Source organism: Lipophrys pholis (assembly GCF_963383615.2).
Source record: "Lipophrys pholis genome assembly, chromosome: 10".
NCBI classification, from domain to species: domain Eukaryota; kingdom Metazoa; phylum Chordata; class Actinopteri; order Blenniiformes; family Blenniidae; genus Lipophrys; species Lipophrys pholis.
Genome location: NC_137640.1, coordinates 10,544,512 through 10,572,030, shown reverse-complemented (window position 1 = coordinate 10,572,030; position 27,519 = coordinate 10,544,512).

Below are 27,519 nucleotides of genomic sequence, written 5' to 3'. Positions count from 1 at the left end.
GAGAATAAAGTTTGTAGTAATTAATTGAGTTTCCCCTCATTCTGCCCATGTTTATTGTTATTTATTACATTAATTTGACAGGTTACAATCACTTTGCTAATAAACCTGAATAAACTTTGAACTGTTATTTATTCTGTAAGCAAAAACAAATGAATGTTTCTCGCTAAGAAGTCAAATATTTACTACAGAGTCTAAAAACCCCCACAAACCTTTAGGTTCTTGCCATTGGCGAGTCAACTAAAATCAAGTAATCTGACTGATGCACTCAATTGTAGCTATTTTGTTTTGGTGGTTGTTGTTTTTTTGGGGGGATTGTTTTCACAGGGGAGGGTTTTTGTGAATTTAATGTTTTATGGTTTTGATTAAAATAGATGGTGACACAGACTGAAGGTATGAGCTCAATAAAGATAAATCTTTAATGATCCCCATGGATAAGCTGGTCATTACAGCAGAAATAAATAAAACATAAAAATAACCCCTGGCATGGTAATCGAAATTCTGGAAAGGGCAATGTAAATTAGTCTTGTTCTGGATGCACTAGTTCACACAAAAATATCCTCAGCTCCTCTGTCACTCCCACACTGCACTCCAAGTGTCTTCTCTGAGCAGTTTTATCATACCGCTGACTCTGACAGAGTTGCCTCCTCTCACCTATGACGGTGTGCATTTACTAAACACCGGCCTGGGACTGATTACCTCCCTCCCTCCACTCCGGCTGTCTCTGTATATGTCTGCCGATGTTGTTTAGAGGAGCACAGACCACTTCAAATTGTCCTCAGTGTGGAATGAAAACGTTGACAGTCAGGGGGAGTGCTGCTGCACATTCTTGTATGTCACTTTTTAGCAAAACACACAAGCCGAGCTCTTATTCTTTCTGTCTCTGCATGGAGTTTGCAGTGTGGGCAGAGGGTGATGAATACAATGGAGAGAAAATAGAGGAGAGAGAGGGGGAGTGGGGATGGAGGAGAGTGCGTGGGTGCGCAGATAGGACTGGAGATGAGGGGGAGGGGGCAGGTTAAGTTGGTGCCTACACAGGGCTCTATCCCACAGGCTCTCTCCTGTCTCCCACGCCTGGCCCCTCTAACCTGGCCTAGCTTCTGTTTAATGTCTGGCTCTGTCACACCTCGGCCCACTCCCTGGAGATCTGCACGTCTGTGGAGTAAAGTACATTTCAAACTAGTTCTCCAAAAGAAAAATAAAATTGAAAAACATGCTGGAGAAGACTTCAGTGTGGATTTTTAGGTCCTTTCATCTCCCAAACTGTTTCTGCTTGGCTACTCCAGCTCTGCTTCTCCTGCTGATCTTAAGCTCTTCTTGCCTTCACTTTTTGCTGTACTTGTATTTGCTAATAGCATTAGACTTTGTTATTTAATCATCCTTCTTTCTCTAGTGCAGACTGGGGAACTGGCAGCCCACAGACCAAGTATGACCACCACCTCCAATCTCTGCGGTCTATTTCTCAACAATGGTTGTGGGAGTAGGAATATCATCTAGCCACATTTTATTAAGTTATTAATTATGATACCTCTATAAATACTGTAACAGTTTAATGCATTCAGATGGAAAATATCAAACTCCTGCATATAGATTTAATGAACTTACTTTAAGACCTGCAGTTAGATATTAAACTAGTGACCATCGTACTACTATGTCCTTGTGGGTATTTTGATTTGGCCATTCTGTAGAGAAGATTACATTTCCAATAAAAATTACACATTCCTGTACGTTCCAATCAAACTATTCATCTCAACCTTTTTCATTTCACTTTTATGGAAGTTATCTTTGCTGTGGTGGGATAATTTACTTTGTTTTTGTTGCCTAATGTAAGACTATCCAGGGCATTTACTTTTTTTATTGTCCTGGGATTGGGAGTGATGATGGTGGGAAGACAGAGATTTTCCGCACGGCTTTGCAATGCTAATGAAAAGTGCCAGACTTCTGAGCTCTTGAGAAACTTTTTCCTGCTGCCTGCACCTTCAAATTACCCAAGAAACTTTGGGAGGAAAAAGCAAAAAACATGAGCAGCTACTTTTCCTTTTGCCATATAACATTTGTTGTCGCTTTTATTTTGAGAAAAACAGAACTTTTTATGTTTGTCAGTATTGTTAAAGAATGTATTTATGTATATAACTGAAGGCACATGTCTATCCTCAAATGTGTATCTGTCCTCAATCATTTCTTTTTTCTAAAGACGCAAATATGTGTCAGCCTGCCTGCCTGTGTCTGTCTGTCTTACACTGTTCAAGTCACTCAATGATATTACGGTGACAGAAAGAAAAAGCAAGAATTTAGATCAAAACAAATATACACTTTTTTTTCCCATAAAGTGACACTACTATACTCATACCAGTCATTTCTGGTGCACAATCTGATTTGATCAAATACAGCAGCTCTTTCCCGCCTTTTCTTAGGTCATTTACTTAATCTATCGGTTACTGAGACTGTAGTTTTGTGTCTCAATAGAATAGACCAAAATATATTGATGGCCACCCTTATATGGCGGTCAGCCAATTAACAAAAATGAGTGGGGCAGAATATTAGAACGTTCTTTCAACGTGTTTCAGCTTGAGAATACGTATGTGAAGAAAATGAACAAATCGCTAAATCAAATAAAAAGAATCCCAATAAAACGACAAACATTATGACAGTTGTACAGGCAGAATATATGACTGAGCTGTTGTATTACACCACACAAAACTGTAAGAGGTCTTACCTAATATAGAGGCCTACAAGTGCACAAAACATGGAGTAAAAGTAATATGTCATCAATTGCAGTACCACAAACCAATGGTAACAGCTCTGAGGCTCAAATAGCCGTTATGCTCAGGCGTTTGTATTTCACTTGCAGTAATCAATGTCTATTCTGATTAAAATATCTTTTTATCTGGCATGTAAATGTCCTCAAAGTCTCACACAAGAATACTTCCTCATGAAAGATGCTTGCCAATATTGGGATTTTCTGTCTGAATGGTGCTTACCCTCCTCGCTGCTCATCATTTGCTTGTGTTGGCTTGGAAACAGGTAATGGTTTATCAAATGCTGGTCTACTGTACATAATCACTGAGATATTCAGATCCACATGAGGGTTGGATGAGCAGATTAATAGTATTGACAAATCCTAATTAGCGTCATGCTGAATCAAATGATTAATGTGAACAGTTGTTAAGGAGGCAGTGTGTGTCTAAATAGACCCAGAGGCTAGATAATACAGTAATAGCCTATGACTCACACTAGCACTGTTTTAATGAGAAACAGACAGAAATGAACAGAGTGAAATAGAAAGAGAATGTCAGAACATCGGGATGTAGGAGAAAGAGGGGAAAGGAAATACAGAGTGAAATGACAGAGGGTTTTGTATCACTATACTGTTGAGTGCCTGCCTTCCTGCCTGGCTCCCCCAATGTTTTTACACATCGAGTTTTAAGCAGCGATGGGATTAGTTTGTAGGATTGTTGGCTTGCATTGTGTGCTGAGAGGATAGGCAGTGAAATCCCTTTTTCAGCCACCACTACTTATCCTTGTCCCTGTGTTGTCTCTTTCAAACAGAAGCGCCTCGCTCTACATGCATGTAATCTAGGTGACAAGAAAGAATGAAAAGAGAATTGAATGTGTATGAAGGGAGTGAAAATGGGATGGCTGACAGGGAGAAGAATGCAGCGAGGTTAAAGGAATACAGTTGGGAGGAAAAGAGGGTGGGAGCGTGGCTTGAGCGTGAGCTCACTTTGTAGTCCACAGGTAACCCCCTCTTCTTGGGTGCATTTAAAAGTGGGGTGCAGGCCCTGAACACAGGCACAGTGGATTTATGTCTGACATCAGCATGTGAATAATTCATCCTCAACTTCATGCCTGAATTATTGATGTCTTTAAGATTAGAGAAACAGGCAGCAGAAAACAGCAGTCTGTAGGGAGGGAACATGATGCAAGAAGGAGAAAAGAATTATGATTTCATCATTATTTACAGGTTCATTCCAAAATTAGTTATTCATCAAATAAGAAATGTGACATTTCATCAGATAAAACAAATGAACAATTAATATGTGTTGTTATTGTCTGGCTCTAATTTGCAAAACAATAAAGTTTCAAATATAATATTTAAGCAAAACAAATAAAAAATGTGTAGCACACATCAGAAAAGGCTTTTGTGCTTGTCTCTGGTTAAAGAGACCTGCGTCATGTTGCAGTTTCATGACATGCAGGATGGACACTTGTCTGTGTTATATTTTGCTTCATAATAGCAATGTTAATCTCTGGATGACAGTATCGATCTGTTGGTCAACTGTTACTTTGGTCCAGGCTAAAAGAATTCCAAGAACTACTGGTTCGATTCTAAAACTTGTTTATAGATCCATGGTCCACAAACGGTGCAGATTGATTTGCTGACTTTTCCTCTGGCAACACCACAAAGTTGATATTTGTGACATTGAGTCAAATGTTTTGACCACTCCATCCAATAACCTTACTGCACATATCTGTCTAGTAATATTGTTTATCTTCAGGCTTTCCATCAGGTCCAGAGCCTGTATTGATAACTAAAACCCTTTTAAACTAGTGATGCCACAGGTGTACTTATGTGTTTGGTGGCAACTACATTTTTTTAACACAAATATACTTCAACGTAGAATCAAGGTCTGTCCAGCAGAGACCACATAATGAAACTTTTATATTTAGGTCCTGATATAACAACTGGCTGCCACAGTCAGGAGTGAGTGAGTCAAACCTGGTGTCAACACAACACGGAGGAAGCTTTTATTAAAAAAAGAAGAAATGCAGATGGTCCAGAGAATGTACTATTCATGACCCTCCAGCATGATAAGAACAGCCAAAATGACGGAAAGCACTATGTATAGTCATAAAATATAAGCTGTAGTTTGACTTTTTAGTTTGACTAATGTCCCATCTGCTAATATGAAGTTGAAACTCGGCAATGATTATGTTTTTAACCTGTTTGGTAAGATAAAGTCTGACCACATCATACAGTGCCGATCAGGTTTATATATGTTCCTTTTATGCATTGCCATGGTTACCAACCTGAGTCAGTGATGTGTAAAGCATTACATATAAGTCAAGTCATTGCACAAGTAGTTTGTTTGTTTCCACATGAATATGTACAAATAGTACAAATCTTCCTTTTGCATCCTGAGTGAAATACATTTCAGTGGAGAAGGGCTGACTAGGTTGGCTTTAACTTGTCCTGCTATGCAATGCGTACTGTCTGAAATCCAATGTCATCACTTTATTTCCTTCCAATACTGTACACACTCGTATAACATTGAGGAGCTTCTCGATCTGTAAACACACCATTCTTAGTTTGCATTTTATTACAATTTACCAGTTTGTGAACTGACTGAAAACTATACATCAATAGTATCAAGCAAAATATAATGTTCAGTGTGTATGCGCTCTTCTTTAGTCAGCGTACCACATACTTCAAGTCAGTGATGTGTTGTATTGAACTGGGACTAACTGACAAAAAAATAAATAAACCAAGTATCTCTTAGATGTGGGCTTGATCAGTTGAAGACTGAGTATGTTGAAAATACCAAAAAAATACAGAGTGCAGCAAAAAGACCTTCAGTTTCTCCATTTCTTTTGTTTACTTTGTTATCCCCTTTCCACAGCACCCAGAATGATACTTGTGTGAGCTTACGTACATCTTTTTGTGGGTGTAACTGTGTGTACGTGGTGGCTGTGCTGCCTGCTCAGAGAGGCACGGGGCCCAGACACTTGGAATCATTTAGTGAGAATTTCGAGTGTGGGAGGAGAGGAATGTGCGCCCAGATAAAAGAAAGAAAAGTGAAAGAAAAACAGAGCAAAGAGAGGGGGTGGAGAGTGCGAGAGATAGACACAGATATAGACAGAGAGAGGGCAGGCAGGGAGAGTGTGGCAGGTGAGGAAGAGGTGGGGCGGGGGGGGGGGGGGGGGGGGGGGGGGGGGGGGGTGGAGATGGGAGGGGGTGGGCTTGGATGTGCCACCGAAGAAGAAACATTTGGCGTGGAGGAAGACAAGCTCGAGTCGAATACGGGGGTGAAAATGAGGGCACAGAGAGGGAAACAAAACAGAGAAAGGGAGGGGAGAGCGCAAAAGACAGAGATCTGGAGCAAATGACAGACAGTGGGAGCAGCAGAGAAAGAATGGAAGAAAAAGGCTCAGAGAAAAAGTACAAGCTGCCCACTCCTTACCTACTGTTCTCCATTAAGCTGATTTTTTTCAAATGGCTCTTGCAGGTCTCGCTTAGGGGGAACATCTATTCCTATCACAATGCTGCCTACACACACCTCGCAGTGACAGGCAGAGCGGGAGAGAGAGAGAGAGAGAGAGAGAGAGAGAGAGAGAGAGAGAGAGAGCGAGAGAGAGAGAGAGAGAGAGAGAGAGAGAGAGAGAAGAGTGGGGCTACAAGTATAAATGAACGAAGATTCAAAAGAGAAGAATACTGGGGGGGGGGGGGGGGGTCCACAGCTTAATGTATGACTGAATGCACGCCAAAAGTACAGCATGTTATATTGCTTGTATTATAGGTTAAATTGAAGGAAATAAAGATGTTGTGAGCCTCTTTTTCATTACTGCAGTGCTGTCCTCACTGACTCAGTGCTGAAATAAACAATTACCATGAGCACTTTTCTTCTTGTTGCCTTTACCAAATCAGTGGCAGATCACTTTTTATCTGGTGTGTTCTCTCTGGATGTCTGTGTGCCTGAACTGTTACATCCTCGTTCCTCTTTCTGTGTATTGATATATATTTTTTGTTGTTCACAAATATACCCTCCCACATTCCCATCTCATGCTTCTGGTTTCTCTTCCTTTTCGTAGATCTGTGCCAAAGCTAACAGTCTTATGTGAGCATCCCAAGCATCTGTGTGCGACTGAGTATCTGTGAGTATGTGGGTGTGTGTTTGGGTGTGTACAAAGGTGTGCCTGCAGGACAGCCAGAAGATTTTCATTGAATACAAATTACTTCCGAACCTGTCTGGGGAAGTTTATACTCCTTCAGTATCAGTCTGAAGAAAATTGTTGCCAGTATGCTTTTGGTTAACGTTGACATTGTGCTCAGACTTATGAAATGGAACTTCTGTTGTCAAAGACAAAATCTGATTAATTCATATGATGAAATCTTTTCACCACTGTAGGATGCATGTCAAAAGGAGAGTTTAACTGGTTAAATTCAGGTTTTCGTGTGAGTGTTTGTGTGTGTGTGTTCCATTAATGCAAATTTGCATTTGGCTTCCAAGCTGATGGGCTTAGTAGTTTTGTTGGAAGGAGTAGACAGTGAAATAATAGCAAATCAGCAACCATTGTTCACTATTGACGTGGAACAATCCCTTGCTAGGCCACCCCTGTGTGCAGGTCAAGATGATTTCCATCCAAAATCAATCCTGGGATGTATTGTGGACGTCTGTGTGGCTTTTCTCTATCTACAATGAAGCGATATGCGCAGGCTACAAATTTAAAAATGTAATGACGAATCATAGTTCAATTGATGGACGTGAGGCGCTATTGGCGAACCAGGGCTGCTGAATGAACTGGGCCAAGCTGACCTTCATTACTCCTGGCAACAAGGCGGGCATATTCAATCTCACTTGACCCACTCAGCTTTGACCGTTGACCTCTGGCACAGCCGCCCCACATGAACTATCACCTCCAGGGATCAATAGCTCTTGACCATAGCCACGGGCTTTGGGCCAGATCACTCAGGGCGGTGGAGGGACTCCCAATGCTGCTCGATCTGGGGCACTGGCTGGTAGAAACAGCTGACCCCAAAGGGCAAGGTCAGTGACCAATGATAATGTGGGGAATTTATACTGAAGTTGGATCTAATGAGGAGAGAGGGACACCGGCGCATACATGGGCATGTACATTTTAAAGACATCAAAGCAAAGCTATTTAATCCGCTTCTGATTCCATCCCTCCATATTCAAACTAGACATGCAAAATTTAGGCTGCAGACTTCAAAAAAACCTGCAATGACAAACTTGTACTCGGAGGAATCATTTTACGTTCTCCCTTTCTATTTATGTCATACTTGGATACCTCTCTCCACACTCAAACTAAGTTTCCACATTGTGGTTTTGTTGTGTAGTTTAACAAGTCAGATCACTAATCCTCTTATGTTAGAATGGTGCAGCGAGCGTCATCTGAAAGTTGAGCTGCGCTGCATTCTAATCAACAAGGTGAAGTTCTTTGATCTCGAATTGGAAAAGCTGCCACAGTTTCTGCTTTGGAGATGATACCATGCATAGTGGCGGCTTTATGGTCTAAAACCCTCCCAGCATTTGCCTTTGTGCTGCCGCAGACATTTGGCATCAAGCGACATATAAAAACAGCCATTTCAATTTGTATTCTCATATTAGCAGCCAATTTGCAACTTTATTCCAACTTCTGTTTTTCTTTCTGTCTTTCAGTTTTTCTTACACCAATATACATATATAGTATCGCTATAAGGACACACACACACACACACACACACACACACACACACACACACACACAGCACACATGCATATATACATGGTGGGTCTCAGTGGGTGTCAGAGAGATATGCTGAGGGTGTTATAACAGCAGTGAATCATCAGTAACATACCACAATAGACCAACATAAGCAACTCATCAAATACTGCAGACGAACGTTTTCAAAGAACAAATGACACTTCCTCTTGTACTTTAATTCAAAAGTTTAACCACTGTAGCCCTTGTTGGTCTGGTTAGACTTGTAGCTTCGAATGGCTCTTGTTAACTAATATTTGCTAAATTCACTGAATAGCAGCCATTTGTGAGCCACTGTGTCAAACCGGTTTTTACTTTAAAAAAAAAAAAAATGGAGCAAAGTGTTTCTTAGTTGAAAAGAAAAAAGGCACAAGCGAACAGACAAAACATGTGCAACATCCTCAATATGTTTAGAACAAATATGCTGCTTTAAAAAAAACAACAAGTAAAACACAAGCAGCTAAAAACACATTCCCCACTTTGCCACCACATATGCAACATAAAGAAAAGTGCTGCAAATACAAAGAGTGCAAGTAATACATTGCAAGTGCAAGTCCTACATGGCACAACAGACGTTTGCAGAATATAACAATAGTTAAACAATATAACAGCCACCTTAATGATTAAAAAAAATTTGGTCTTTAATGATGTTTATGGAAGTCAGATAGCACTTCAATACTTTAGGAAACATGTTACAATATGTATAAATTATCAATACAGTACAACAAATTTGTGTTAATGCAGATGTTCTGTAATTATTAAGTGTAAACTTTTCAATAGCTTTTGATTTTAAAATAATCTGTTTGTTTTCTTGGATTTAGTTTTTTGCAATTTTTTTTACTGGGTGTATTAGCACATATGTAATAAGCTTAGAATTTCCTGCAGGACTTTGGAAACGAAACAAATACTTATTTTTTATTAAATTTTTTTTTTTAGCTAGTGCTCAATTTATTTGTGTGTTTTTCACCAGTCCTATTTTTTGGTGTGTGTATTCATTGTAAATGTCTCAGTGCCATTTATTTCTGGCCATAGTAGTTCCAGCTCAACGGACTGTTTGGTTTGAATGCAACATCAACTATAATGTGACCGATTCAGATAGAAGCTTTGACATGAAAACCTCTCATATCTTGAACAACAACAAACGCATGGAGTTTTTGTGCAAAGGAAGACTAACTTTACAAATAAATATAAAACTAAGACCTAGCCTCTGTAACTTTGTTAGAACAGCCAACAGTCACACTAACAAACAGGTGCTCTGGCTTGCCTTGAGGTATATTCATCTCTGGGCGTTCTATGGTTCATAAATTATAACTGTCTTTGTGCGTGCGTGTGCGTGTGCGTGTGCGTGTGCGTGTGCGTGTGTGTGTGTGTGTGTGTGTGTGTGTGTGTGTGTGTGTGTGTGTGTGTGTGTGTGTGTGTGTGTGTGTGTGTGTGTGTGTGTGTGTGTGTGTGTGTGTGTTGTCTCATTTCCCATTTATCATATCTCACGTCTGTGGTTTTACAGACAGCAGGGCCCATCTCACGAGAGCTGAGGCATGACTCAGACCTACGCAGACTTGTGGCTGGCGGCTGTGACTCAGAAAGGACGTTACAAGGGAGGAGAGGCAAAGGAAGGGGAAGATGAAGAGGAAGGGAGCCAAAGAGGGAACAGAGAGAAAATGAAGTGGAGGGCGTCAGAGATTGTACCTCTTCTCCCTTCACCCAGGGTGCAGAGATGAGCAGCTGGCCATGAATACATGAGTGGCGGCATCACTCAGCACACACAGTGTGTGCACATGCCGCTGATACATGCAGACACATAGGAGCAGCTGAAAATAGCAAAACAGAGGCCTTCCACAACATCTGCTAATTATCTGGCATGGAGCAGGCCTGGGCCCTAGATCAGAGTAGTCCCAGCTGTGGGCCTGGACTGGAGGATGGCACTGAAATTGATGGCGAGTGAGAGGAGAGTGGGAGCTTGGTGAGAACAAAAAAAAATAAAAAATTGTCAATAACAGACAAAGAGCTTTACAACAACCAAACTGGCTCCCAGTGAGACAGGCACATAGATCAGTCTGTCATAAACACATAGATTTATTTTATCCATATGTGCCACAGAGAAACAACCAGGGCCCCAGCCTTCCAACAGCATTGGCAGGAATCACAATATCCTTGACAGTCAGTCAGTTTGCCCACCTTTCCTCTGTCTCCGTCCTCCTCTCCCTCCCTTCGGTCTCTTCTGCGCTCAGAAAAAGAAAGACAAACCCATTTCCATACAAATGGAGTGAAAGCCTGCAGCCCAGGGACCCAGTGGAATTGCAAATATTTCATCTTTGCCTGGGAGCCTCATGCTATTACTCCTTAGCCATTATCTCCTCTGTTTCATTCTTTTTCTTCTTTTACTCTGACTATTCTTTGCTCTGATACTTATTCACCTCTGCTATCTGACCATGCTTGTGTTGATCCTTGTACCACATCAACCAATGGATCTTCCGAATCACCAATTTTAACAGAAAAAAAAATCCTGCTATACTTTGTTATTATGACATTACAGAGTTCACCACTCTTTGTGTACAAAGTAAAATAAAACACTTCACCACAATGCCAGACTCAATCTAACTCATGGTTTTCTGTGAAGTAGTTTTCAAGCAACTTTTAAGGTGAACGCTGTCATGACTTTCAAGTGCCGCAGCACAGCCAGAAAGCAACTACTGCCCTTCTGGTTCACTTTCTTCTCCTGTCTTTCTCTTCTTGCAACATCCCTCCATCCTTGCCTCCTTCATAGCATCTGCCCAGTGCCCACATTCTTGGACACACATGGTGTCCAGCAGCTGCCAGGTCAGCTTAGGTGCTGGAGCACAGATTGCCTGGCACTGGCCTCCTACTCAGGCGAACTGCCAGTTGTGGACACAGAGACAGCCGGGCAGAACTGTAGAGGGTAGAGGATTTAACAGACTTCATAAAGCACAATGTGCTGGCGGCAGTTTCTAATTACCAATCAAAAGTGAGGAAAAGCACGTGGAGATCAATCTACAACTATTGATAAATACATGGACGGTAATTGTTGGCAGCCGGGAATCATTCAATTAAATGTCGGAAATTTTAATTTGATATTTTAGCTGCTGTGGAGATACTTATGTGGGCAGTGAACCTGCAATTCTCAAAAGCATTTAGTATTCCTTTTTTCTATTGGATATTGTCAGATTGCAAAAACATGCAAACTTACACACATTCTGATGTTTTCTGCTAGCACTACATTCTATTCTCAGGAGGATGGCCTTGGCCACGGAAGTCCTTTACATGGCTGATTTCACTGGTAGGCTATACAAAGAAGAGCAGAGGGAGGACAGGCGAGGCCCCAGATGGACAGTGTGTAATGTTGTTAGCTATAGTTAGCCAATTTAGTCACACTGCCAGCAGCTCTCATTACATGCTCTAATTCTCCCTCTCCATCCCTCTTTCCCTCCTATTTCTTCAGCACACACAGACACTCCCACACAGGCCAGAGAGGATGGAGGGAGTGCCAGGAGGTGAAAGACAGACACACATACACAGAAACACAGACAGACAGACGTGGGTGCATGTTATGGCGTGCGTGAGTGTGTGAGTGTGTGTGCATGCGTGCTTGTGCGCTCGGCGGCTGCAACATTACCACTGTGTGTTTCAGAAGGTTATGCAGGGCCGCATCACTCAGGATCCTCAGGTTTTCCAACAGGAAAACGGCATCAAAATTGAATGATGGTATTAATAATTCAGGGACAGATTTCTGCAAGAAAACCGGTTTTCTGAAATGATAAAGCAAAAATCAATGCTGCCTCCCGTCTTCCCAACTCCCCATCTCTTCATGCCTACGTGGAGCAGAAAGGAAGTGGGGGTGGGGAGACGAGAGGATCAGTGTATGTGGCTGCATGCCTCTTTGTTTGTGCCCCATGTGTGGGAGCTTCTGTCTATGTTCCTGTCGGGTGGACATCAGCTCCGTGCCCGGCAGCCTGGGCTGTTACTCACCGGATTCCCTTGAGGCAGGAGTGCTGCTTCAGCCTTGCCACCTCCAGAGAGGGTCAGAGGAGAAGAGACACCACGTGGAGGAAGGTGCAAATCTCAGCGGGGCTGGAAGGCGAAGAGGAAGAAAAAACAAAAACACAACAGACATAGAAACACGTGTAAGCGTAGACAGTTAACAAAAGCCCTGGCTGTGAGACACGCAGGCTGCTCATGCTTTTGAACAAAGCTGTTCCATTGAAGCGGTCATGTGTCCATTGTGAGGCTGATGTGTTCAGTCAATCAGCTTACAGCATGAGCTAATTATCACCTCTGTATGAAGTTGTCTGAAGAGGAATAGGTACACACACAGTGTGTGTGTGTGTGTGTGTGTGTGTGTGTGTGTGTGTGTGTGTGTGTGTGTGTGTGTGTGTGTGTGTGTGTGTCAGAATGTCAGATACACCACTGAGTCTCTGCTTGGTGCTGTCTGTTTTCATGTCTCCAGTAGACCAACCTGTCTTACCATACTGCCACTCCTACTTAACCCACTGTGACCAAGATGTAAAAATAATACCAAGTTCTGTCATATCTCTCTCTCTCTCTCTCTCTCTCTCTCTCTCTCTCTCTCTCTCTCTCTCTCTCTCTCTCTCTCTCTCTCTCTCTCTCTCTCTCTCTCTCTCTCTCCTCTCCCTTTCCTCTGTGGTCAAAGGCTCGCCGGATTGTTCTCAACAGTCAATTTAATTTGAGGAGGATGATCATGATAGTTCAATGTTTCTAACAAAGAGTTTACTTGGTTGTTGGATGTAATGAGGAGGAGTAATTGTAAATCAGACACATAAGAAATGGTGTAACTACTAATTCTGTTGAGAAGTGGCAGGATGACGTTTAACAATGGAGGAAAGAAAGTCATAGAGTATGAAAGAGTGTCGTGCAAAATTATACCTTCACATGTCACGCTGGTAGTCGCAGGACAGCCTAGATAATTTTTTTCTGCTATTATCATTCATTATCATTATTATCATTATTAATGTTTTTTGAACATAATCAAAACAAATGAACAACTGAAGCAGAATTTGCCATGGTGGTTGTTATGATTTGTTTGTTTCTTTTGATTAAGAAGCCATGGTGTTAGGAGATACTGATTCAGACTTTTAGACAAAAGTTCAAAAGTGCTATAAAGCTTCTTCAGAAACCTCTGTTCTTGCACTTCCTGCAAGTTCTTCTTATGCAGCTGTCAAATAAAGTGAAAAATTTCCAAAACAAGCATTTTTGTAGCTTTTGTAAAATCGCTTTTATTGATTATATAAGTTAAACATGGAAAAAATGTATTTTGGGCACAATGAAACTCTTAATTGGAGTATCCCTGCTCACATTTATGTGAAACAGCTAAAATATACTGCATATATAGTGACAAAAATTCCCACCAGTGTTCAAAATATAGACACAAATTCACTTGATATGCAATTCTTTATTTGTACTATGGGAGGAAACTGGATTACCCTGAAAAAAAACCACACCGCCATGGCCCCCAGGTCTGGAATCAAATCAGGGGTATTTTTGCTGTAAGGTGAGAGTGCTGACCACTACACATCACCCCCCCAATTCAATTCACAGATCGATTTTGTATTAATTAATTTGGCTCAATTAAATTATTTACAGAGAAACCCAGCAGCTCCTGTCACTTAATGTTGAAATCATTTTCCTCAGGGATTAATAAAAAAAAATTATATATATATATATATATATATATATATATATATATATATATATATATATATATATATATATATATATGTATTCTATTTTATGTTAACTTGTCAAATGTGAATGTTACTGTTTATGAATGAATGAATGAATGAATGGATGAAAGTAGCACAGCGGAAAGAGGAAAGCTGCTTGTTTTCTTCTTACGCGCTGTATATGTTTGATGGAACATCATTTGATGGAACACGTTTCTCCACAGGGAGATTAGAAGCAACACTGACTAACTTCCTGTGATTGTTGAGGAGAAATGATGAGGCCTCGTGTGTTTGCATGTGGGTGGCACATCTGGCACTGGAAGCTAATAAACAGTGTGTATGTGAGTTTCTGCCTTTTTTCTTTTGCGAGAGCACATTTTTGTTTCCTTGAGTTTTCAGCGATGGAATTTGTTCTATATGTATTTGTGTATGTTAGTACTCCGATGTATGTGCGAATGTTCCTACGCATGCACAACCCTGAAAGTTTGTGTATGTATATGCGTGTACGTTGGTTCTGAGTGTGTGTTTGGTGTGTGGCAAGATATGGAGGAGGTTCTGCTTCTCTGACACAGCCACTGTGTTATGCAGACACATCAAGAGTAGAAGAAATCATTACACTATGTTCTCCATAAGAAATTAGTGGGTTGAGGGAACCCAAGGCAAGGTAATACAAGGTTAATAATGCGCTGTTATTCCCCACTGGCAGAAATAAACAATCTCCTCTGTTTATTTGCCTTCGATACACTCCCACGAGAAGCCAGAAACAGCAGGATAGAGGCGTGGAAAGAGGGAAATGGAGGGGAAAAAAAGCGGGATGAGAGTGAGAAAGATAGATGACAAATAGATGATGCTTCATTCCCGTTCTGACACCCACCTACCCCTCCTGCCGTGTCCTTCGTTTTGCTGCAGAGAAAAATGAAAACAAGTCGACCCACGTTTTTTTTTTTTTCCTCTTTCTCTCTTGTCCCTTTTTCCTTCCTCCACACTGGGTCATCGCTCTCTGTTTATCTGTCTTCCTTTCTCTCTCTACCTCCCACTCTCGTGGTCATTGCTTGGGTCAGAACGGGAGTCACGACAGGCTCTGAGATGACCCCTCCCCCCCCCAACCCTCCACTATCTGTCATTCATCACATCCCACAATTGACAGCTGCCTCTACCCACTCACACTTTCACCTCTGCATTTCTCATGGGAGACAATGTACTGCACATAGTGTGATATATCAATGCTCCCTGTTCTTGCAAAACAGTTTCGAAACTTGCAATATTCATCGTAACACATTATTTTAGCACATCAGTAATGATTCCATCATGACAAGATTGAGACCGTGCCAGCTTCTCAGTAATACCACTTTGTCAATGAAAAAAAAATGACAAAATGGTAAATGTGTGATGGAGGGAGGCAGACGCACGCAAACCCTTACCATTATATGTAGTCTTTAATTAGCAAATGTATTGCTGTTAATTGCACCAGCGGGAGGGTTGTGGGGTATCTGCAAAGAAAGAAAGAAAAGAAGAAAGAAAGAAAGAAAGAAAGAAAGAAAGAAAGATGTGTGTCGTGCTCTGAAGATGAACACTATTTTCTGACTGCTCTGAGAACACAGTCCTCATGATCATGTAGTGACACAAGAAGACACAACAAAATAGTGAGAGATAACAGAGTTGTCACGTTTTATCGTTGCGCCTTCATCGTGACAGCCCTGCCGGCGGTGACATTCAGGCCCCCACAGTCGTCATTCGATGAGCTCATTGGGGACAGTCACACATAGACACAAGTGCACACACTCACCTGCCCTGGTGTGACCTCGATGTTCTTCCTCAATAGACAAATTCTTAGAACTACACTTAACTCAACCAGAAACGTGGTGTGTATGAGGATCCCACACATAACTGCAAACACACACACACGCATTCAGTGGCTGCAGCTGAAAGGTGAACCGGACTGATCATTGCACACACAGCCCATGTCACCTGCAGAAAAAAGTTAGGCAGATAATGCAGGAGTGGGAGGCAGAGGGCCACAGATGCACAGTAGAGTGAGCCACACTGTGAGAGTCAGATAGGATGTGAAGGAGCTAAAAACAGAGCTCACATGCGAGGCGAGCCTGTCAGAAGAACTACTGAAACCCACCACAGGGACTTACTAACTAGGTCACCCAGGACCTTTGGGTGTGAGTGAGCTCTGCACTTTTCAAAGGCTAACTTCTCTCTATTAAGGTAGAGCAGAGGAGTGTGGGATATATCATGTCCACCTTAATCTCCACCGGGGGAATGCTCATTATGCCCTATCTACTACCATGATCATTTCTTTAGCAATTCCATTTCCCTTGGTAAACACTTATTTTCACCTCAGGTCTTTTGTGCTGTGTCTGCATCACTAAAATGAGGTCGACGTTTCCCTATTGATTCATTTCAAAGGAGTATGTCTGTGTAAAATTCATTAGAGTTCTTCTGAGTTGTGTTTAAACTGAAGCAACTGGCTTCACCACACTGAGAGGAAGTTATCAGGGCAGCGTCTTTAAATCCACCTATGCACCTGTGCGTGTGTGTGTGTGTGTGTGTGTGTGTGTGTGTGTGTGTGTGTGTGTGTGTGTGTGTGTGTGTGTGTGTGTGTGTGTGTGTGTGTGTGTGTGTGTGTGTGTGTGTGTGTGTGTGTGTGTGTGTGTGTGTGTGTGTGTGTGTGTGTGTGTGCTAAATGTGGCACATTCAGAAGAAGAGCAAGTTTCTGAATGGTGAAATATCTTCAAGTATGTGCCAGAGAGTGATGCAATGATTCCCATCACAACTGAAACAAAAAGTTCATACAGCGCAGGATTGCTGACTTATATAAACCCTGCTTAGACCAAGCTTATGCAATGAACCTTACGGTAGTTTTCTAGCTAATAATCATGAGTTCATTTCCAGAACATTTTAATATGGATTTGATGTTGGAAACTGGCAAAAGAAATCTGTGCACAACTACAGTAATTGCCATTACTGTTGTTGCCTTAAAGCATTTATTTGTATTTTTCACCCCGGAATTTAATGTACAGCCCCTTTTTCATTATCAACTTCCATAAATAATCATAAATTGACCTGACTGATAACAACCACTTCATTTCAAGAGGTTGACTTGAAGGTCATTTGTATTGTAATAACACTGCTTTGGCCAACCAGACTTTTAGGGCTTCATTATATCCTAATGTACACCCTGGGAGTCGTAGCTAAGGAGAGAAATCATTTTCTTGAGTTTCATTAAACCCCATGAATAGTCATCAATTACAATATCTGCAACATTCAATTACTATGGCATGCATAACAAATGCATAGGTGAATTATTAAGCTCTACAAGCTGAATGTTCTAATCATTGTGAAGAGAGGTGGTATAATACCCAATGAGAGTTGATGTAGTGAAAAGATTATTATTAAGATGGCATCTAAGTGTATATAAGTTGGTATCAATAGCTGTTTTTCAAATGTTACTAAGTCAATGCTCTACCACACTACCTTATATTTTAGAAGGTAAAAAACATTGCATATCAGTTATTGACTGCTTTAAGGTTCTAAATAATGTGAAAAACAAAAGTGGATTACAGTACTGAAGCTCTTTAGTCGTGAGGTTTGTCGGGGTCACACTGTAGACTCCAGCATACACATTTGACTGCTCTGAAATTAGTTCAAGGATATCTTCAGGAAAAAAAAGCTTGAACTACAAATGGAGGATTTGGGCAGGTGTGGTAAACCAGGCTTCATTTACATATACACATATACATCTTCATTTTCCCGTTTATGTTCACCTCATTATCACCCACTGGTCCTCTCCTTGGGATAGAAAATGAGGACACAAAACATTTGAATGGATCATATGCTTCTCAATATGCATTAATTATACATTCAGTCTTTGCTCGAGCACAAATACATCTGAGCAAATACAGGGATACACATACTGTATGTTATTTTGACCTCTGAATATCAGCTGTCATTCTAACTGCAACCCTAACCTGATTCTGGGGTCAACTCTTCACTATAGTTATTCTCATCTCATCTCATTTTAATGGGTTTTTCACCCGTTAAAAGCTTTTCTTTGCTGTTGCTGTTGAGTTTTCTATTGAATTTCTTGTACCATCCCATCAGGTTCTACCTGTATGAGGCGACTGTCAGAAGAATTTTCAGTGATGAGTCCTGATTCTGTGTAAGCTACTTACAGCACATGTCTGAAGTTCGGAGACAACTTGGGGAATGCTTCACTGATTGCTGCAACCTTGATTGATATCTTTTGGTTGAAAGAGTGGAAGGTCGTCTCTTCCTCACTGGAAATTCAACTCTTGTCATCGCCGGCGGCTGTCTGTGAAGAGATATCAAGATTAAAATTTTGCATTTACTGGCAATCCAATATTTCCATAGAAAGACCGCCAAGTTGACCGCAATCACCCCGACAGAGCAGGTTTATCATGGGCCACGTCACGAATTTACATGTGTTGTCTTCTCACAGCATTGTAAGACTAGATGGTGACCACTATGAGGAGGAGGTGCCAGGCTACCCAGTCTATTGCTCGATAAATTGTCAACATGTCCTGTTTCTTCAGACTTGTACCATCCAATATCAAACAACACCAAACAAGAGTCAACAGCAGAGAAACATTCGGGCAAAACTCACATACTCAGCTATGCTGCTAATCCCACAAATGTATGTTCCCTAACACTAACTTTAAAGGGACAGGCATTTAAAATGAAAATAAACTGGTTTTCTAATTTCAAGATATATATATATATATATATATATATATATATATATATATATACACCCTGAACCCACACAGAGCAGAGGGGCCAGCAGCCCACACGTGTGCAGTCACAAACAGCAAAAACTCACACAGACACTCTCTCACTAATACAGGCACACCTACGATCTCACATGGCTCTGAGCACTTACCTGCAGCTTTCAATGCACTTCCTGTGTTCTTGTTCCGCAAAACTCCAGACACCCACAGCCTCCTTGCTGCCTACCTTGTTGATAATCCTTTTTCTGTTCTTTAAGACACCATGCAGCCATTTTTTCCTGTGACTACATCTGTGAGTCAACCCATTACATGTCCTTTTGTCTTGATTTTATTCTCTCAACACAGCGTGTCCAATCTCCAGCCTGTTTACATTTGAGCTGTACACGGTCAGTTTCATATGGCTGGTCAGACAAAGATGTGAATGGGAGCCAACATTTTCGTATGATTAATCCAGAATGACTCATTCGCCACTGTTCTCAGTCTCTCGCAGACACATGCAAGCAGACACTCACATTCCCATGTGCACACACACACACACACACACACACACACACACACACACACACACACACACACACACACACACACACACACACACACACACACACACACACACACACACACACACACACACAGGTGTGCAGGCAAAGAACATTCACATCATTAAATACATAAAAGGAATATATGTACGTATTCATTTTGTACACCCACACAGATTTCTGTACTCATACAGTTCCTGCCAGATGTCAAATGCTTTTTGTGTATTTAATATGTAGGCAGTGGCTGTTGATGTTCTTATCCATTCTGACTACACTTGGACTCTGCAGTTGACATTTCGTCCATTCAAAGGGTAGCGCCAGGTGCTGAGGCTTCATCACAAGAGTGTCTCCTTTCACAGAGCCTGCCTGTATTTTATGGTTTTCTGTCATTTTGGGTGGTTCGCAGCGAGTACAGTAATTCCATATGTGTCAGCAAAGAAGAAATTCAGTGTGGGTCATTGTAAAACATAATTGCTTCAACAAAAAACCTCAACTTTTCCTGAATGTGAAGAGTGTGTTACAGGATAATATAACATGGGACAAGCATTTCAGTGAGACAACGTATGAGAAAACATCTGTTTGGAAAATGTTGATGTCTGCAGGGTAACAAAATATAGTGTAAGACAATTACAATAAAGTATTTTTGACAAACCTGTGAGTTTATGTAGCGTAGATCAGTGAAAGCCACTAAAACATTTCATCCCTACTGTGTGTGTGTGTGTGTGTGTGTGTGTGTGTGTGTGTGTGTGTGTGTGTGTGTGTGTGTGTGTGTGTGTGTGTGTGTGTGTGTGTGTGTGTGTGTGTGTGTGTGTGTGTGTGTGTGTGTGTGTGTGTGTGTGTGTGTGTTCAAGCCTTTCTCTGCCTGCAGCCTCCTGCACTTCGTCACTCACAGCTACTCTGGTTATGACCCGGCCCCTCTTGGGAGCCTCTGGGGCCCACTGGCTAAATTAGTTTCAGCTAACTCCGGGAACCGGAGTTGCCGGCCCCCAACCTCTCTTTGGATTACAGAAGTCTAACCCATCTCTCCGTCAAGGCCTCCCAAGGCCTTTGAAGTTTCTTGTGGCTTTTCCTTCCTCACGCCACCCTACTCTGGATGAATGATCTACCCCCTTGCCTGTCAACAACCCTCCCTCACCCTCTTTTCTGCTATCTCTCACCCCTTGTTCTCCTGGCCCTGTCCATTATGTGCCTCTAGGGTGAGGTATTACTCCTGTTTCGCTCACCTTCTTAAATTCTCCTCATTAAACTCACAGCACTTATGTCTTTACAAACTGAAGGAACTTTTCTGTGTTTTTGTAGATACAAGAATGTGCTACACTAGTCAATTATTTGCCAATTAGGGATAATATAGTCTGCATACATAGTCGACAATGTATAGTCCAAGCTTGAATCATTTTATATGTGTCAAATCTTAAATCAAGTGTTATCTTTCTGTGCTGTCAAGAATGTAACAAGCTATGTCCGAGGTCAGCTGTGGATGAATTGTCCCCTAAACAGGTAAGCTGTATTGGAAGTATGGCGTTGCTATGTGACTCTTTAGGAGGCTGCTCATTTACTTTTAATTTGAAATTGCTCAACATTTCTCGAAATGGAAACGTCATCCTTCTGAAACCAGTGTGAGCTCCACAGCTGGGACTCCATTGATTCAGTGCGTGACTTTCCTGCAGCCCTCTATGATCTTGATGAACCTGGGCAAATGCCATTCTTTTTAGATCATCCACAAGTTGTCTGTCTTTTAGTCCTCCAAGAGCTACCATACTTGTCGGTCCGTTTGTAACTTGCTGATTGAGTCTAGGATTAGCTTGGGGGCTGTTCTGGGGAGAGTTTGCATGTTCTCACTGTGCTGGTATAGGTTTTGTCTGTATACTTGATTTATTTTATTTTTTTTAAACCACTGTCCATGCATTTAAGATTAATTGGTGATTGTAATTTGCTTGGCTGAGAGCAGACTAGTAGCAGCACCTGTAATTGACAAGTGTATTTAGTGTTTTTGAAGCAATGTATTGTAAATAAAGGTAATAATTATAACATTAATTCCATGTGTGTAACTGAGGTTCTCTTTAAAAAGGTCCATAAGATTGCCCTTTTCCACCACCAACCCTCCACTTTTCTCATTTTATACTTTTATACCCCAATTCTCTGTCTCTGTTTGCCCTCTCTCTGGTTCCCAGTTCCATTTTCCTCCCCCTTCCTGCCTTTCCTCACTCCTCCCTTCCTCCTTTGGACTTTGTCCCCAGGGTTTTTGCGTGCCTCACACATTCCTTCGCGCTGACTGGCTGTGTTTACATTGACATCCTCTCTTCTGTAAGTGGACCATAGCAAAGCAAACCCAATGGCACAGAAGCACGCAAAGATGGACAAACCCCAAGGTCATTAACCCTTTTCTCCTGCTTGCCAGGAAAAGATTCCCGCAAGAACAATTAACATTTTGAAGAAAAGCCATAGAAAGTCATGGTTACTCATACATACTTGGAAATAGCAGTATAATCTGCTTGGACTCAAACTTTCTACTAACCCATTCACATCACACTATTTATACTTGCAGATGTTTGTATACTCTCTAAAACTGAACACTTGTGATTAGCTTGCCAAGGACAGTCGGTTAAATCAAAGTTTAAATGAAACTCAAACACATTAGTGTACATATTGTCAGAAGAGGTTGGAGAGTTACGTCAGGTCTGCCACATTGCGTTGGTGCCCTCCATCAAAACCCTTGATCCTGCAGTGCAAAAGCAGAAAAAAACACAACCCAGATTCATTGATAAAAAAAATGCAGCCAAAGAGTTCTTTTTATAGCTCCTGCCGCCAGAGGACAACATACAGTCATGTGATCTTTGTTTCTTTTACTAACCAATGTGAGAGACAGAGAACAAAATAGCAACACGCATATTGAAGAAGAAGAAGAAGAAGAAGGAGGACAGTGACAGGACTCCAGGTTATGAAGTGAGAGCTGTCGGTAGTAGCATTAACAGTTTATCTATCATAAGGTCATCTTTTTCCGCCGCATGAATGTCACCCATGTGCTACCAAACAAAGGACAGTCAGCACATTCAAATGTCAATGTCTGCTGCTTGTATTGTGTAAGGGCATGCTCGGCCGATCACACACACATGTCTGTGAGCCGAGTGAAAACAGAAGTGGTGCAGACAGAAAACTCACATGTCTGCAAAAGTTTACTTCAGTCTATTCCAGCAAGATTCTCTCAATTCATCTACTTCCAGCTTCCCTATAAATGTATCATTATTTAGATTTCAATTATTTTCCCTTGACATCAGTCCTCTATGTGTGCCGCTGTTCCCTGTCCTGTGATATTCTTGCATTTGCCTGTCACTCTGGCTTATTAATATGTTATTATTTAGGGAAATAAAGCTGTTTTTTAGCTAAGCTTTAGCGAGTCAGTAGAATGACAATACAACAGTTGGCTTTATCACTAATCTCCTATTGTTTCATAATGATAATGAAATAATAATAATAATAACAATATAACCATCATAATTATTTAGTGTAGCTAGATTAATGGGTTAAAGACAGGCAAGACCAATCCAGAGCTCCTCCTCAGTCTCTACATTGGTTCATCTCACTTTGCTCCTGAACTCACACATTGATCATCATTTTTACTATTATTACTATTACTATTGAGCTAATTATCACTTTTTTATAAAGTTGTCTGGAGAGAAACAGTGCACACTAAGTCCATGTGTGTGTGTGTGTGTATGTGTGTCCGTGCGCACCCATATGTCTACCGCGTCAGGTCTTAATAATTTGGCAGTAAGATTACAGGACATGGCAATGGGACAAAAACATTTGTGGGGTGAATCACTTTAACCTCACTGGCACCACGCATGCCTCCACTTCCAGTAAGGACCCCAAGCCACACGCCCGCCTCTTCCCAAAGCTTCCTTGAAGCCTCACATCCGTGCCAGCAGAACTGTAGCTGCCCAACAAGGAGTTAACACCTCAGATGGAGAGACACGGTAGAGGGAGGAGTGGGAGGAGAAGGGGAAGGATGGTGTGAAGGAGAAAAGGAGTGGCTGGTAGCAGGCACAAAGGTGGTGAGCTCAGGACTGTGGAATCAGGAACTGTTCTTTGCTCTTTACTCTGCTACACCTCTGCACTACAGCAACACCCACACCTCCACTCCAGTGTGGGGGTTGTGTTGGAATGCCGAATTTCAGCTCCCACCCATCCCCTCTACGTTTCTACCCACAGTTTTCATGGTGAACAAAGAAATAAAGACGAGGCATTTCCCCCTATACAAGCTGCAGCTTTGTGTGACCACCAGTCTGCCTGTGAGTGTGAATCATACCAGTATCAAGACTCGGCTTCTAAATCAGGGAAATTCATCTTCTGTGCCGTCTTGTACTCCAGCAGAAGTGCCACTGTCTGACTAAAAATACCACTCTGTGCAGCAGAAGGAAAGTCTGATACCACACGGGGCACTATTAAAATCCACAGATTCAGCAATGAAGACCTCACTCTGATTCCAGTGAGGATCATCCATGCCTCTTGAGCGAGTGTTTGTTCTGATTGAGAGCAGAAAATATTCACACAAACCCTCAGTTGGGGCACATTCCAGTAAAAGCAATTTCTGTAAATTTGTGTCCAGGGAAAATGGCTTCAGAGTGGGCGCAGTGATCTAATCTTTTTTTTTTTTTTTTTACTCCTTTGAATGAATTAGATGTTGTGGTTCTTCCATTGTCACACTGTCAATTTGTTTTAATATCTCTAAGTGATACATTAACTGTCCTCTATTTGGTTCTAGAAGGAGAGATGTTTTATTTGCGTGCTCCTTTACTGACATATGAACTTAAATGGACCAGGCAAAATTATCCACATTCATAGACTCAGTGACTCCAACTATTCAAGCACAGGTTGCAGAAAGTACTTATCAACATATTTGCCTTTATCCTTTAAAGTGACAGACCACAGACATCTGTCATGTCTTGTTCCAAAGTATGAGTCAACAAACAAAACTCTTTTTTTTAATATTCTTCTTTTTTTAACAGGACTTTTGGTTGAATTTTCTTGTACGAGGTGGCAAATATCATAGATGATGATGATGATGATGATGATGATGATGATGATGGAGCTGCTTTTTGCCAATAATATTTACAAAATATAGCTTAATATTTGATAAGAATGTTTTTGAATGGTTTGAAAGAAAGAAAGAAAGAAAGAAAGAAAGAAAGAAAGAAAGAGTGTTCTTTGACACATCTGTCATTTGGCTCTAGGAAGTAAAAGGGAGTGCTTTCTGCTTACCTGTGCACAGTCCTTGTTGCCCAGGAGGGGTAACAAGGACATTTGTCATGAAGCCGGGGAAGTAAATAGTGAGGAAACAAACCGCCATCTGTCTGGCCCCATTGATTTTCACATGAAAAGCAAATACATCCATTCTGTTTGCGCTGCCTCCCAGTTCTGTATGCCGGTTGGGCGGGCGCAGGGTTCAAGTTTACCTTTTGACATCATGTTTCTTTGATAATCCTTATATATGGCTAAACCTTGAGTCTGATGACTCCCTTTGGTAGGGTGTCACTGGCTGCGAAGTGGAGTAAACATGAAGCGTTTGATCCCTAGTGAGTCACATTAGGATACAGAAAGCCAGTATTGCCAGAATGGCAGCCGGGTGGTGAGGTAAACAGATAACACCTCTGCTCTTTGAACAATGAACAATGCAGTGGCGTGGTGACACACACACGGCTGACCTGAATGAGGCCGAATGACAAAGAAGGTGAAGGATCCAATCTCCCCATATTGGGATCTTTGAATGTACGTTTTGTTTTGGGGTTTTTCAATCCGCCAGCCCACACCTCAAAGAGAATGTGTAAACTCACATCTGTGATATGTCACGTAAGGGATGTTTGGAAAGTAGGTAAAAGAAGAAAAGACAGGAAGAGCAAGATGCCCAGATTGATACCAAGAAAGGGATAGAGCTTTAATGTCTTGTGTCACCACCACCTGCTTCCTCTTATGAAATCTCTTCATGTTCCACCCACTGAGTCTCCAATCCTCCGTTCTGCCCTTGAACAGATAGACACTAATTCAGCCATCTAATCCCCAACGTAAAGAACTGGTAAATTTCTTCCACTGTCATGTAAATGTTTATCATGAAATGGGTGGTATCCATGGAATAATCACAGAGGAGCGTAATGACTTTTTATGAAGTCTGACTAAGGTTTGTGGGATGACAAGCTAAGAAAAGAGCACCTCGGTGCTCGCTGTGTGTATTATCCTCCTTATTTGGCTTTGATCGTTGTGGCATTTTGCTGCAGACACTTTAGATATACAGCTGATGCAACCAAAATGTCATCCCTCTTTTTGTACAACCGCTGGAGAGAGGGCCTTTTTATTTAGGGAGAGAATTTGAAACAGCTCTAACCTTTCATCAACAATGCAGCCACTTTACGCTGTGGAATTCCTAATTCAATGAGAGGCGTATCGAGGCACCTGCTTTCATCGGGGCTCCGGTCCTCTGAGAAAGTCTGCAAGAAAGAGGGAGTAGGGATGGCAAGAAGCATCAGCGACTTGTTGACAAGACTGGGGAGTCAAAAACAAAACGGAACAAGCGTCTAAAGACTCGTAATGTCATGTGGCACAAACAGGCTTTCACTGTTGGAACAACAATCCAACATTTCAAACACACTCAAATACGTGAAGGAGCAAATGCAGTGAGGGCACAGACATACTTGCATCATTGCAAAGTTATGTAAAAGTGTTTCTTCGTGTTTAGATGAATGGACACTGAGTGTGCACATGTGCTTGCACATGTGTGGAAAACCTTGAACCATGCTGTTCCCCCTCTGACGGCCCCCTCTTCGGCATCATGGAGCCACATGATGTGTCATCACTGGCTTTGTAGGTACATTCATGTCCCCTTTCTTTAACGACCATGCAAACAATGGGAAGATACTTGTGTAATCATTGTGGCCATATGCCATTATGGTAGTTATTATTATTATTTATTAAAAAAAATTTTAAACAGTCTTTTATCATCTTTTTAGGTTGTTTTTTTTTCCTCGCCGCCCCTGTCCTCTCTTTACATCCCCTTTCTATGCCTCTGATGGACCCCTCCTTCTCCTCCCTCTCTCCACATTCCTTGGTGAGTGGGTGGAAAGTTCAATGGGAATGTGGGATCCCAGAAGGGCAGGAGAGGGGGTTAGCCTCCTACCAGAGCACAGTTTGTGAGAAGAGCTGGGGCTTCTCATCCATCTGTCTAACCTTCCACCTTGTATCACCCCACCATACGATGCCGAGTTCAAGAAGAAGGTGAAAAAGCCAGCCAGACACCCACAACAGTAATTTTTTTTTATCAAATAGTCATATTCAAAACATTACAACTTACCAGTATTTACAACAGAGAAAACATTGGAGCATGGATTAATGTGAGCATCTGTTCTGCGTTACAGTGTTGTTGTAATACTGGAATTGTATTACTTCCCTATCGTCACCTTTCCACTGTTGTTCCAAACTTTAGGACACAGACACTGACAACAGTCAATGAGACAAGGACCTCTGCTGGATGTATGTCATTATTGCAGCCTTTTGCTTCCACGAGATCACGAGTGTCATCTTTGTAGACTACAACCTGAGTTGATGACAGAAGGTCTGTTGAATATTGTTTATTCATTCTTTTATTTTATCTTTGGTCGCTCCTACATGATGAAAGACCACTCATCTGTTTCCGGGACGTGTGTTACCTCTTGTTGTTTTTGACACTGTAACACTTGACTCTCTCACTTAACACACTTGACGAATGGATCATTATAAGGGCAGGTTCAAGGTGCTTGCAAGTCTTTTCCTGAAATTTTCATAACCTTCCTACGGTGATAACCCCATCAGGGTTTTGTTCCCAACATTCCTCTACTCTTTTGTTACATTGTTTACCTTTAGTGCTTTCTTACATCTGTTGCACTCCGAGCCAGCAAACTGATTTTAGATGCAGCTCTGGTCCGTGGGCTGCAAGTGTAGGAGACACACAGGAAGTGGTGGGCGACCAGCAAACTGTATTTCCCCTTCCTGTCTATGTCCTCCCTCCCTGTTTGCCTGCCTGCC